This window comes from Pogona vitticeps, chromosome 1 (assembly GCF_051106095.1).
Source record: "Pogona vitticeps strain Pit_001003342236 chromosome 1, PviZW2.1, whole genome shotgun sequence".
NCBI lineage: Eukaryota > Metazoa > Chordata > Lepidosauria > Squamata > Agamidae > Pogona > Pogona vitticeps.
The window spans coordinates 67374746-67389375 of record NC_135783.1 but is presented as its reverse complement, the minus strand read 5'-3'; the positions used below and the strand labels follow the sequence as shown (position 1 = coordinate 67389375).

The window sequence follows — 14630 nt, the reverse complement described above, 5'->3', positions numbered from 1 at the left end:
CAGTTGGAGACCGAGTGGGATTCTCCAAGACAGTACAGGCAAAGAGAATGTCCATCCTGGAAAGGGAGTTTCCGGGAACAGGCGGTACAGAGGCGAAAGGGTCCTCTCCTCGGGGATGGTTTGTCCTTTGGAGGCATAGACTAACCGGTAGATGGAAGTAGACCAGGAGTCCCGAGTAACGGAGCGGTTGCTGGGCTTGGTGAAGGCCGGTAGACCAGGAGTCTCGAAGGCTATGGAGCTTTCGACGGACGTGGTGAAGGCTAGTAGACTAGGAGTCCCAGGTAAAGGGAGGTAGGCCAAGACGCCGGATACCGAAAATTGAAGAAATCCGGTAGGCGCGTGGCGCACCGCAGGAGGCCAATTACCGTTGATCGGTATGACCAAATGGCGCGTGGCGCCTCAGAGGGTGGCCTGAAAGGCCAATTAGGCCAAAAGAGGTCGGAGCAAAGCCGCCAGAGGCAAAAGCGAAGTCAAAAACCAGTCCAGAGTCAGGGCAACAACAGGCAGATAAACGATTTTCAGTCCGGTCAATGTAAAACACGAAATATAGCCAAAAAACAGGAGCTCAGTCCGAGAGGTTCCAACTTTCACAAGCGGAAAAAAGGAACTGAGCCGTTGGCGGGCTGAGCATGCTCAGTGCAGGGCAACCTGAACATTGTTACTTTTCTCTTGCAGCTCTAGAAGATTCCGAGAGGCCAGCACAAGTGCTGACTTAACCCATTAGTGTGGATTCATGGAGAACCACGTTGAAGAATATGTCCCACACATTGAGTTAGAGGAGAACTACTGCTCCTAGAAGCTTCCAGGAGATCAATAATCCATCCATGTTTAAAACATTACCCATCAATAGCAACAGTGGCTGGACCTGGGCCCGATGTGTGTGTTTGTGTGTGTGTACAAGCAGCCTGTGTGTTATTAACTCTTGGGCTAAATAGATCAATGGCAAGTTGTTTAAGATAATTCATCGTAGGCTAAAAAGGCACAAATGGATAGGATGTTGTACATCTCTCAACACTAGCATTTTTATCAAATTTGCAGTTGACTTTATTGTTTCATTCCCCAGGGTGTGTAATGCTTGAGTTGAAGGCTTTTCAAACAGAAGCTTGAGCTAACTATATTTCCTTTTCCAACTGAAACATTTCTCCAGCAGTTTAACTTTCAAATTGTCTCAGACCCCTCTCCATTCCTAAGCACACAAGGCAGACTCTTTATAAGCTATCGTAAACATGCAAGATTTTACCTCCAGGTCTCTTGGAATCCCTCTTTTTCCTTTGTGGCTGAAATGCTTTTCTACTTTTTTGGCTATAGGCATATGCACTCATACGCATCAGCGTACATTGGCACAGTAGGTTACAAGCTATATCTGAGGTTGTTGGTTTGCTTAACATCTGTCTGATGTCTTGTTAAGCTTCCTACTGAGTGCAATTTGTATATCAACTAGAATGGAGGGACCATGGCCAACAGCACACCTGGGTCATGCAAAGACATGGAATTAAAATGCAGTAGGAAATGACCATGCAACTGGTTTCCACTTGGAAGGCCAACTATGCACAAGTCTTGTTGTTTAGTCATTAAATCATGTCTGACTCTTCGTGAACCCATGGACCAGAGGATGCCAGGCCCTCCAACTGCCTCCCGGAGTTTTGTCAAATTTATCTTGGTAGCTTCAGTGACACTGTCCAACCATCTCGTCCTCTGTCATCCCCTTCTCCTCTTGCCTTCACACTTTCCCAACATCAGAGTCTTTTCCAAGGAGTCTTCTCGTCTCATGAGATGGCCAAAGTATTGGAGCCTCAGCTTCAGGATCTGTCCTTCCAGTGAGCACTCAGGATTGATTTCCTTCAAAATGGATAGGTTTGTTCTCTTTTCAATCCAGGGGACTCTCAAGAGTCTCCTCCAGCACCACAATTCAAAAGCATCAATTCTTCAGCGGTCAACCTTCTTTATGGTCCAGCTCTCAATTCCATACATCGCTACTGGAAAAACCATAGCTTTGACTATGCGGACCTTTGTCGGCAAGGTGATGTCTCTGCTTTTTAAGATGCTGTCTAGGTTTGTCATAGCTTTTGTCCCAAGAAGCAGCTGTCTTTTAATTTCGAGGCAGCTATCACCATAGGAACTAATGCAAAGCCGGTTAATCCGTCCTCTATCATTAGGGCGAGAATTTTTCTTCTTTTGACCTAAGATGAACTTAGGTCAAAAAAAGGCAGGAAAGGAGGGAGGGGGGAGGGAACACCTTCTAAACAGAACACCTAAGAGTCTAAACTGCATTTTACATTTTGCCTGCATCAACAGCCAGCAAAAGCCCCTCACATAATATTTTCTTATTTTAAGAGGGGGGGTAGAGACTTGAGTCTAAACTCCATTTTAAAGCCTGCTTGCACCAACAATCAGCAACTATTATTCCAGCACAGAACTCATCACAAAAAGACAGCATGGGGGGGGGGGAGACTTGAGTCTAAACTCCATTTTAAAGCCTGCCTGCCTGGCTGCCTGCGTCTACAACCACCACAGCCCCTCACAGAATATTTTCTGATTTTAAAACAGACTTTAGAGCCACATTTTAACCACACACATTTTAAAACTAAAACCTGCACTGCAAGACCCACCAGAGCACAGGAACATAACCCCCCACCTAGCCCTAGCCCCCACCATGCTGCAAAAAATCCTGTACAGTACAGTAAATACAGTGTACTCACCCAGAACAGGCATTCTCTGTTTAAAAAACGAAAGTCAAAAATCAAAAATCCAAAAATCAATTTTAAAAAAAGCCAAAAAAACACCCACCAGTTCATACAGTACAGTACCAGGCGGTCTGAAGACTCTCTCCCTATCCACTCTCTAACCGCTTGGATGAGCAATGTTGCAGACAAACAGCCTCTTTGCTGGCCAACGGTTTTTCCCCGCCTCCCCTGCGGGTTTTTTTGTTTGTATGTTGAAGCTCCATTCGCAAGTAGAAACAAAACTTTGCGAACAGAGCTGTTCGTAAGTTGGATTGTTCGTAGGTAGGGACGTTCGTAAGTAGAGGTTCCACTGTATTTGAAATGTAAATTTATCACTGGAAGTTAAAAAATTGTAGGAGTGAGAGGATAACCTACAAAAGCAAATGTTGGAGCAATCATATGCTAAGGGAAATGAATTACCAATAACTCCTTAAACATAATATGCAGAAAGCCAGACTACTTCAGTCACATAATTAGTAACAAAACTACACTAAACTAAAATACTTCAGTCACACCATTAAAATAATTAGAAACAAAAAGAGCAGACAGTTACAATAGATCATTAAAGGTAAAGTAGACAGGGAAATACATGTAGAAAGACATAGTTCTTGGCTGAAAATCTTATGGAATGGTTTGAATGCAAACTAACATTTAAAGTGAAAATAGCTATGATGCCATCTAACCCCCAACAGGACAGGGATGAGAAGAAGAAAAACATTTTGTTTTTAAAAGAAGAAAACATTCCCATTAACAAGCTCTTGGTGTTGGCTTGAAATATAATCTTCTCCATAGAATACATGAGGGAAGGGTAAACAAGATGTAGTGCATGTACCCATCAGAACACTTGTGATGGTAAATATAGGAACTGCTTTACTTAGATAAAGGAGTCTAGTTTCTGGTATGCAAATAAATACTACTGTTAACACAGTATTTGGGAGATTTCTGCAAAGAAACAATTTTATTGATAAATCTAGGCCACATTCAAAGGGCTGAGGATATTTTAAAGAATTAAATCATTCCATGCAAGCTTTTCATTAACAGAGTATTGGGGTGCTATTGGTGTCTATGAATTCCCTTAAGTAAATGGCTCATATTGCTTCAATTTGTATTAAAAAATAAAACAAAGAAATCTGTTTAACACAGTAGTAAACATACTGCAAACTCTTTTCAAATTACCACACTAAGCTACTACTCCCACAGACCCATGAGGTGCCAACAATGACTTTTGTGAAGACCTCCACTGCCTGCATCTTCTTTATGCCTTCAGAACCCATTTTAAAGGTTCCATCCAGTGGGTGTCTGTTCTTAGACCAAGTAGATGTTCTCAGTTCTGATTCACATTTGTATAATCATTTTATTGGCCAAAATCTTATTGCCATCATAGAGTAAATTGTGTGACTTTCGATTGCTGAATTGCACCATAATGAAATCAGTGTAGAATTTGTATTCTGAATGCCGAGTTGTATGGCTGGCACAAAACAGATAACGTTTATGTTGATTCTACAACATGCAGCCAAATTTGCTCTCCTCCCTATTTTGTTAATTAACTCTGTTCCGTCAGTAGAGGGGGTTAAACTGGATACAGCACAGAATCCTCTCTCTTTTAGCAACCTTTCCTCATATTAAATCTGGGAAATGGTAAGAGGATAAGAATATGAAGCTCATCTACTAACAACAATTGGAAATTGATCTCTGTTCAGAAAAATATGTGTATAGATGTTAATATTGATATACCGTATTCCCCCCCCCAAAAGAGTCTTATATTAATTTTTGCTCCAAAAATGCATTAGGACTTATTTTCAGGGGATGTTTTATTTTACAGTCATGTCATCTTCTTCTGGTTGCTACACAATGCTGCACAATGGTGGAGGGCGGGGTTTCACTTAACTGGGCCTTATTTTCCAGGTTTCTGTTCATGGGGTTTTCTTGGCAAAGATACTGGAGTGGCTTGCCAATTCCTGCTCCAGATGGATCACATTTAGTGAGAACTCTCCACTATGTCCTGTCCGTCTTGGGTGTCCCTGCATGGCATAGCCCATAGCTTCTCTGAATTACTCAAGCCCCTTCACCACAACAAGGCAGCAATCCAGCAATCCTAGACAGCATCTTAAAAAGCAGAGGCATCACCTTGCCGACAAAAGTCCGAATAGTCAAAGCTATAGTTTTTCCTGTCGTGATGTATGGAAGTGAGAGCTGGACCATAAAGAAAGCTGATCACCAAAGAATTAATGCTTTTGAATTGTGCTGGAGGAGACTCTTGATAGTCCCCTGGACTGCAATGAGAACAAACCTATCCATTTTGAAGGCAATCAACACTGAGTGGAAGGACAGCTCCTGAAGCTGAGGCTCCAATACTTTGGCCATCTCACGAAAAGAGAAGACTCCCTGGAAAAGACCTTGATGTTGCAAAAGTGCGAAGGCAAGAGGAGAAGGCGACAACAGAGGACGAGATGTTTCGAGTTTCACCGAAGTTACCAACATGAATTTGACCAAACTCCAGGAGGCAGTGGAAGACAGGAGGGCCTGGCGTGCTCTGGCCCATGGTTCACAAAGAGTTGGACACGACTTAACAACTAAACAACAACAATATTTTCGGGGTAGGGCTTATATTACCAGCATCCAGAAAAATCATACTAGGGCTTTCAGGTTAGGTCTTATTTTCAGAGAAACAGGGTAGACAGAGCTATAGAAAAATTAATTCCATCTTTCCGTTCCTTTGTACTCATTTAATGTCATGCCAAGTTCAATAAATCCTCCCCTGTGTCTAAAAAAAGCTCCCATTTTTCAGTGCAAATCTACACATCTCTACTCAGAAGCACATTCCATTAGATTCAATTGGATTCAACACAAATCCCACTAGGTTCAATTAAACATGCTCTCAAGTTAAATGGATACAACATTGTAGCCTTCATCTGTCTCACACCACTAACACCTTTTTAAAGAAAGATAACACAACTTTACAAAGCATATGAACAACTGTGGTGGGTAGCACAGCCCAATTGACTGGTATGTAATAATCTTCCAGCTATAAAATGGATTTTTTCCCCTTAGGTCTATGAATGGGTAAGTCATCATGATGGCTATCCTGCACAATTCTATCTAACAACAGTTTAATGACATTCCTGCTTAATCTGTGGCTAGTGGGCATCGCCCAATCTGTAGCAGCTACTTCATCAAATTAATTAGGTCTGTTTAAAAACCTATGTATATCCAAGTTACAAAAAGGATGGTATGCTGTTTGCCTTTGGTGGCTTTTCTAAGGGCTCAACAAAATGATATTCAGAAAATGCAAGGTTCTATTTAAAACTGTATTTCCTTCTCTAGAGTAAAAGGCAGCTGCTTGATCAAATATGTTTTGATATGTTATAAATTAAATATTGTAAATATTGCAAGTCAGCAGCTTGCTGTATGTAACCTATATATTTTGAATGTTGACTTACTACTTCTATAAGTTTAGTTTTACAGATTTGAGGAAATCATCCTTTCCTGCTTCAAACATCTACATCAGGCTTGTCCAACCTGCAGCCCGAGGGCCGCATGTGGCCCAGGTCGGCTCATAATGCGGCCCAGTGCAATTTTTTATTTTTAAAGAAATTCCAAAGTTTCAAGTTACACTGCCGGCACTTGCGGCTGGAATGCGGCTGGGGCACGTCACAACGGGGGGGGGGGGGAGGGAAGGAAGGAAGGAGCAGGAGGGGAGGGGAGAAGGGGGCTGTGTGACTGCATTGTGCCATCCCCGTCAATAGGTGGACCCCCTCCCAGCCCCATAATGCCGCCGGAGTTGAAGCTGGCAGCCTCTGCTGTCTGAGATTGCAGCTGCCTGTAAGCGCGCTTGGAGCGGGGCTGCAGATGATGGCTAGGGCTGCCCCCTCATGCGGCCCAAACCAAATTTTCATCTTCTAATGTGGCCCAGGGAAGGTGAAAGGTTGGACATCCCTGATCTACATGCTCTGCAGCCCTACACATTCAGCACAGTTCATCAATTTTTGAGGAACATTATTCTAGGGGCTGTGACTTCAACTACCTCCAGTACCACTATGTGCATTAACTCTTGAGTCCAATCAAATATCTGGAGAAGAAGCACAGAGAGATGCATACACTGATAATCTTTACTATTAGGGGGAAATGGTAATTCAGAAAATGTAACTAGATGTATGGGAAGCATAAAGACCATTGAAAAACCACTACAGTAATAATGAAGCAATTCTTTTTTGTTCTTTCTTTCTTTAACAAGAAAGAGGCAAACACTTCACTAAACAATATCCAGGACTCAATAGTTGAAATGCTTAATGCTGCTAACATAAATGCATTATTTAGTACATCGAGATTGCCAGAGGTGAAAATTGAGAATAAGAAAGTACAGATTTAATTATTTTATCAGAGGAATTTAATCAGTAATATTTTAGAATGCAATAAAGCACTAGAGTCTGAAAATTCTATTCCTGACATCTATAAACAGTTTCAGAACACCTTATGAGATCTTCTGACTAAAGGAATAATGAGATCGATCAGAGCAAGAAATACTAGTTTTAAACCCCCAACCATGAAAAGATAGATCACATGCACCATTTACACAAGAATTTCATTAAGAAAGCTAAGACTATAAAGTTTTTACCAATTGTGTTCATCATCTTAATTAAATTAAAGCATCTGGGAAATGTTAAAAGTGATCAAATGGGATTCATTCTTAACTGAAATAAGGTGCTTAAATTCTGAAGCACATTTCATAAAATGATCTGTGACAATATAATCAAAGCCTAAATCTACAATACTGATTCATAATTACATTTTTGAACCACTTCATATGAAAGAAAGGGTTAGATTTGTACTATTTACTATCAGCATTGCTTTCGAATATTCTTGGGAATATTCTGCAGTATACAGTGGTGCCTCGCTTAACGGGCACCCCATTTAATGACGAATCCGCATAGCGACGGATTTTTGAGATCGTTTTTGTGATTGCATGCGATGTTTCTAATGGGAAAAAATCGCTTTGCGATGATCGGTAAGCTGTTTCGCTTACCGATTTTCGCATAACAATGATTTCCCAATAGCTGATTGGTGGTTCCAAAATGGCCACCAGGTAAAAAAATGACCACCTGCTGTGTTTTCACCCGGATTCCTCACTTACCGGGCAGCGAAAATGGCGGATGTATGGAGGATTTTCGCATACAGGTGAGTTTTTTGCCCATAGGAACGCATTAAACGGGTTTTAATGCATTCCTATGGGCTTTTTTATTTCACATAGCGACGAATCCGTATAGCGATGATTTTGGCTGCACGGATTATCGTCGCTACGCGGGGCACCACTGTACATTCATTTGACAAAACAACATCAAAGAACTGGCTACAAATCAATCAAAATTTTAGTACTAAATCTATGCACAGATAATAATAATAATAATAATAATAATAATAATAATAATAATAATAATAATAATAATAATAATAATAATAATAATAATAATAATAATAATAATAATAATAATAATAATAATAATAATAATATTTGGCGACAGGAGATGATACTGGAAGGCCAGTCACTGTGACCAATTCCGGATAAATCATGTATAATGTGGAACAACATATTTTATTATATTGTTCTTATTCTATTTTTATTGTTAGCCATCCAGAGAAGACATGTGTCTAGATGGGCTGGGAATGAATGAATGAATGAATGAATGAATGAATGAATGAATGAATAAATAAATAAATAAACAAACAAACAAACAAATAAAGTTCCGCTTGATGGCCGTGAGCTTCACTTATCTGGCGAGCAAAGTAGGATTTTCTTACAGCCTTCACCTTGACTAAGTAGATATTTGATGCAATTTTAGCAGCATTTAGGTTATTTACTGTCAGGGCCTGTCTCCAAATGCCCTCTAGCCTCCTCCTATTATGCTTCAACCCCCGCAGCTGTCGGTTATACCAGGCAGCTGGCTGGGGTCAAGAATGGAGGGGGTGTTTAGGGGTGATCATGTCAGCTGCGGCTTCTCCTTCACCTCCGCCTCCTGCTGCCGCCGCTGCCCAATCTCCTCCTCCAGTGCCACTCATGGGCTCCCTTTGGACAGGGGATAAGGCAGTGGTGTGAGCTTGAGCTGAGCCCCGGCAGCAAGCGGCGCCGCAGCCTGCACTGGGCTGGCATGGGCAACAGCATCAGCATGACTCACGTGCCCATGGAGAGGGCTCTGTGTGCCAGCGGTTCAGCTTACTTCTGTGTATAAGACGACCCTCAGTTGTTGCTCTAACTTAGGAAAAAGTATCATCTTATACACAGAAAAATACGGTTATTTCATTTGTCCATCGACATGTGGTCCATTCAGCTCCATGCAGTAATGTCAATCCTTACAATCGATTCTGGACTCTATTCATCAAGTCACTATACTGGATTAAATCAAGCTCACTGTGTGAGCTTAGGTAGCTTAAGTAGCTGCCTAGACCTAAACAAATATGTTTGTGACATATTACACCTCTTTGGCAGTTTTTCAGATTGTTTCATAAATTTCAAGACACAAGGCCAAGACTGACTCATGGTCAGTGGTTTATTTCTGGTTTATTTCCCCCTCGCCAGGAGGGTTGTTTTATTTTGTACCAATGATGAATCACTTCATTCCTTATTGTTTAAGCATGTGTGAACATTGCTGTTAATTTATTTCCTTTGCAATGGGGTTGGGGTTCTGGGCATTGCGGCCACTTCATAGCCACTGCACTTATATCCTTTTTTTAAAAAAGGTATTTTGACAAATTAGTATTAGGATCCGCTCATGCTGGTGCCACCAGCACAAAAAGCCAAAATGAATACATTGCTCAGAAGGAGATAGCCTTTCCCTGCCTCTCTTGCAGGTGAAGGAGGGCTTCAGATTTCCTGCTTTGAATTGTAACGAAAAGAATTTTGCACTTATTTAACCCTGCTCTTCACTTTTCTTTGCAAGTCTTTTGAAACCCACTTCCTCCTCCTGATAGAAAATGGAAAAGATATGCAGGGAGGAGTGAAGCCACATACTGATGTATTTCTGTACTGATATATCAGCTTTAGTAATTTTTTTAAAAAAAGGACAAGTGGGGGCCTGATTACTTCAAGAAACAGTAGAGAAAATGAATCAATACAAAATTAAAGAGCAGTGTATCCTGCTATAATGGTTAAAATAAAAAGAAATGAATAATACAGTTAAAAACAATATGAACGCTCCCACCGGTATACATACTATGTGACCACGAAAATAAATGTGTTGGTACAACAGATATATGGAAAGAATCAGTGTAACTGGGGTTCTTTTGGCAGGTGAGATTAGGCTCTGAGATACTGTTTGTTTTCTCCTTAAAATCTATAGAATATAAAAGAGTCAGTCTTCATATTTGGGAAGGATGCCATCTTTCCCTTTCTCTCAGAGAACACCATCACTAATTAAGTTTGAAAATAATATAACGCAAAGAACTCAGAAATACACTCATGTTGATCTTACTTGGATGCAATAACTAAACTCAGTGTAATTTTTAAGAGAGAGCATTATTAAATAGCAAATGCAAACTATAATTTAATGGCATCTCCAGAGGTTCTGGAAGATCCATGGGGAAATGGAAATCCACTAATGGAACTAATGGAGCTGAATGAACTAATATATTTGATACGGAATTTGTTGCCACTTTCAATTAGCCTGTAGAGATTCTATTTTAGCATTACAAAAAGAAAATTTCATAAATTGATAAAGCGGCATAGAACAACAAGCTGGAATGAAACTTTAATTAACATTTGAAACAAATGTGTTAATTCTTTTAAATGTTTTAATTTTTCAAAAAGGCTTTGTGTGTCAGAAAAGTAGATCCATTGTTTCTGTCAACAAAACCAAAACTAAGCTAAACAAGTCTCAAAGTCTTTGGGACCTGACCAATTTCAAAACAAACAAAAAAGAAAATAAAAGAAAAACAGGATGATGAAAAACTAATCAATAATGCACCCAATAACTCAGAGACACCGACATGCAAATTTCTACTGTCCACACATACTCAATTTCTGACTGAAACTGCTCTCCCACCCACAGGCTAAATTCTTTGTAAATCTTCTGAGCTTCAAAAGCTGTTTGATGATTCTGTTAAATATACTGTATTTTATACATGCACATTCTGGCCATACGGCCATTTCCCCACCTCTCCCACAGCTCCTTCTAAAAGCTTTGCAATACAGGAATACTCTGTTCCCATCTTGGTGATTCAGCAGTTTTCCTTTTGCAATGGGAGGGGAGAGGGGAGGACTATGGGATTAGAGAGAGAGAAGACAGGCTTATGGAGCAGCATGTTTCACTCATCACAGTCGAGTGAATGAGTGCATTTTTCAAACTGTGCATATGAACAATCTGAGATGTTACAGTTTCTGTCTTCCAAATAGCCTGCATTAGGAAGACAGGATTACTGTTCATGAAGATGGCTGTTCCTTGATTATTCTTTCTCTGGGACAGAGATTTTGATACTGGGAAAGATTCCAAGGAATATCTTGACTCTCCCACTACAGAAGGTTCCAACCACCTTGTCCAGAACTTATCTGTTGATGACCTATGTTTTATAGCAAAAGATCAAAGACAAGTAGAGTTGTTTGAAAACAATTAAAAAAGGAATTCAAAAAACTAAAAATCTAGGCCCAATACAAAATTATCTGGGCAGCATATTAAATTACTCAGTATCCCACTAGGATTTATCCCATGAGACTTCTTCATTTGGAGGTAACAGTACCTGCCATCAGAGCACATCAAGAAATACAGTACCTGCAATCACAGCACATCACTAAAAGTTCCAGATTCTGGGAGCAGTAATAGAGAAGGACCTCTTCCATGTCTTCACCAAATGCACCTGTGAGGGTGGGTGGGCACCTTCATAGCCCAAAATGTAAAATATACATTTTGGCCAGTGGAGACCACAAGTGAGTTTTTTCAATAAACCTGACCAGTTTTACAATTTTTAAGATCCTATGGAGCCATGGGAGTGGGTACACCTCCCTAATGTTAAGGAAAGATGTGTGTGTTCCATGAACCTCTGGAGATCTCCAAGCTCTGCAAAGAAGCAAAGGGGCCTTTTTGAGTTTTTTTTTAATTGGACTGTCAAGGTGTATGTGGCGCTGTCTAAATTCCAAAGGATAGCACATTCAGCTCCTTCTTTTGGAAGTAACCCCGCTTTGTAGCGTAAGATCTGCTGATTTAAGTTACTAGTAAATCAGAAACATCCTTACACCTACCCTTACATTCATCTCACCAGTGGCACTTAGCTACTGTATGCTGCACCAGTTTTTAGAGAGCCTCTTTCTTTGGAAACTGGGAAGTAAACTAAAAATGAAATTTCCTTACATGTGTTAACATTTCATGTGCCTTTTCCCCCCATCTCCTTTTTGAGATGTGATGACCAGAACTGTACACACTATTCCAAGTGTGATCACACTATAGAATTACATGAAGGCATTCTGACACTTGGATGTCTTATTTTCAATTCCTTTTCTAAGGACAGCCAACACAGAATATGCCTCTTTCAGAGTTCAGTTGACATCTTCATTGGCTAGCAACCCTGACCTCAACATGTCTTTTCTTGGGAGTCAAGCCACCTTTCACACTGTTCTTTTTATAAAAGAAAATTACGAATTAAGTACAAACTGTCATGTGAAAAACCAGCAAAGTCATGCCATGGCTAAATGAACATGAGGGAAGCCACAAGGTTAACTAGAAAAGGATGGCAGTTCCTGCAGTTGTTCGTATGGGTAAAGTGTGATAAAACCAACTATCAGCAGAAGTAATTTTACTTTTCTGTTGTAGTACTCTATATCTGATTTTCTTTAAAAATGCTATTATAAGCAACAGCATAAAACAAAGTATGTAATGATATATTTGGTTCCTGCACACATAGGACAAAGGTAAATCATTTAAATGAAAAATATGACTTGGAGAACACAGCAAAGGTTCAAAGAAGTGTCAGAAATACCTTTTGTCTTCCAAGTACTTATAAAAACATAGGACCTGCATATTCATCAGTCCCAGAACCACCAAGTATTTGAAGCAGAGGAGAGAGGGAGAAGCAGAAGGAAAGGGAAAGGGAGAGAGGAAGGAAATGAGCAAACAAAAACAACAACTTAACAACTTTCACTGAGTGGTGCCTTAGCTTTGTAGACATACAGTATGTAAATTACCAGTACAGGGAGAAAGGAAGGAAAGAGAAAAGGGAGATCAATATGTGGAAAAAATATTAGCAAAATCATGAGTAACAGGTACCTAATTTTTGTCTTCTTCACAGGTTTACGCTAGAGACAATGATAACTAGTTATAAACTAAAGGGAAAATCTTTAACCTACCTTATATTTTCTGTACTGCTCTGAAACAGAAAAAAAATCATACTGAACCTTATTGGGAGGAAATATTAAGTAAAAACAGGAACTCTGTTCAGGCATTCAAAGGTTAAAAACAGGGATTTGGAGAATTTTTGCCCACATCTCACTTATGATTGAAACAAGCTGACCTGACATGGTAAGACCCTATAAAAGATTCTCAAGGTCATGTAAGCAACCTTGTTTCCAGTCAAACACAACATTTCTCCATCATGTTTTGTGCAACTTGTACAAGTGTCTCTAGCGTCCTTTCCCTTTGTGAAACCAAGTACAAGACACACAGTACATACACAATAACCGCCACTGGCTGAAATCTTGATGAAGCTGACATAATTCTGTTACACCTGCTGAGGTCTGCCAGGCCTTACTCCTAGGCATACAGCGTTGTGTAATAAATTGTGCAGTTCATGTTGCATTTCTGTGGTTCATGTCTTGGATGCACAATTGATTCCATGATTCATGGTTGAGTAATTCACACTGCAGTGGTGCAATCAATCCTGTTGAGGCTGTTGTACATTTTATTTATGTAAGTGCTTTATTGACATTACTTCTGCCCTGCTGCAATTCTTCTACTGCTTTCACAGCTAAACATCACACACACATGTAGCTGCACAACAGGATTTCAGCCAGTGTTTTTAAGAACAGACTGCTGATAATGCAGGATGGTGCTTGTAGATTCATTGTGAGACAAAGACATCCTCTCTTGATAGGCAAAAGAGCCTGGATAGAACCCTTGTGGACCTGTGTACTATCTTGGGTGAGGGACACAGGCCTCTTTTGTAGATTACGGCAGAAAAACACATAGTATAATCTTTATGCCACATAATAGAAGGTTAGATTTAGATGCCCAATAGCCATTACATGTAATGTGATTTTGGGGCCACTGTGCCTCTTCCTCTGGCTTTGTATCAGCTATATCTGATTAAAAGTTCCGAAGCACATACTTTCCTTGTTTGCAATTGATCCAATAAAGCTATTACTATTTTTATTTATTTATTTATTTGATTTATATCCCGCCCATCTGGTATATTCTACCACTCTGGGCGGCTACCAACAAACATATATACATTAAAATAACCTAAATCCATTGACATAATCAGTAACTATATGAAAAAAATTACTCCTATAATTCAGACCATAATGAGCCAGAATGAATGATTTGGAAATGACCATTAGGCCAACCAAGATAGAGGAAAAGGTACACATGCAGATTTATAAATACTTCACTCTGGAAATCATATGATTTTATAACTGACTTGTAAGCCCCAGAGCTTGGCAGGCTGAAAAAACCGCACCACAAGAATCTCCCCTTAAATTCTGTACCAATTGTGAATAAAGAAATGAACATACTGCCTCCAGGTACTGCGGACTTCACACATTTGAACATTTAAATAAAACAGTATATGATTTACTTTTGCATTTCAAAATTTACTTACATTTAGCCTACACTAATTTGCTCCAATTCTAAATAGAAAGGGAATTTCACACAAAAATCTACACTTAATATAATTTATGAAAGCAGATAGCCTAAATTACAATAACTGATAGGT

At 39.9% G+C, this 14630-nt stretch overlaps 1 protein-coding gene across 4 annotated transcripts in view; it reads right to left on the bottom strand.

The window, feature by feature from the left end:
• PRKN (parkin RBR E3 ubiquitin protein ligase) overlaps nucleotides 1–14630 on the bottom strand; it is a 982733-nt gene that overhangs the window by 904364 nt on the left and 63739 nt on the right. The gene's annotated exons all lie outside the window — the stretch shown is intronic.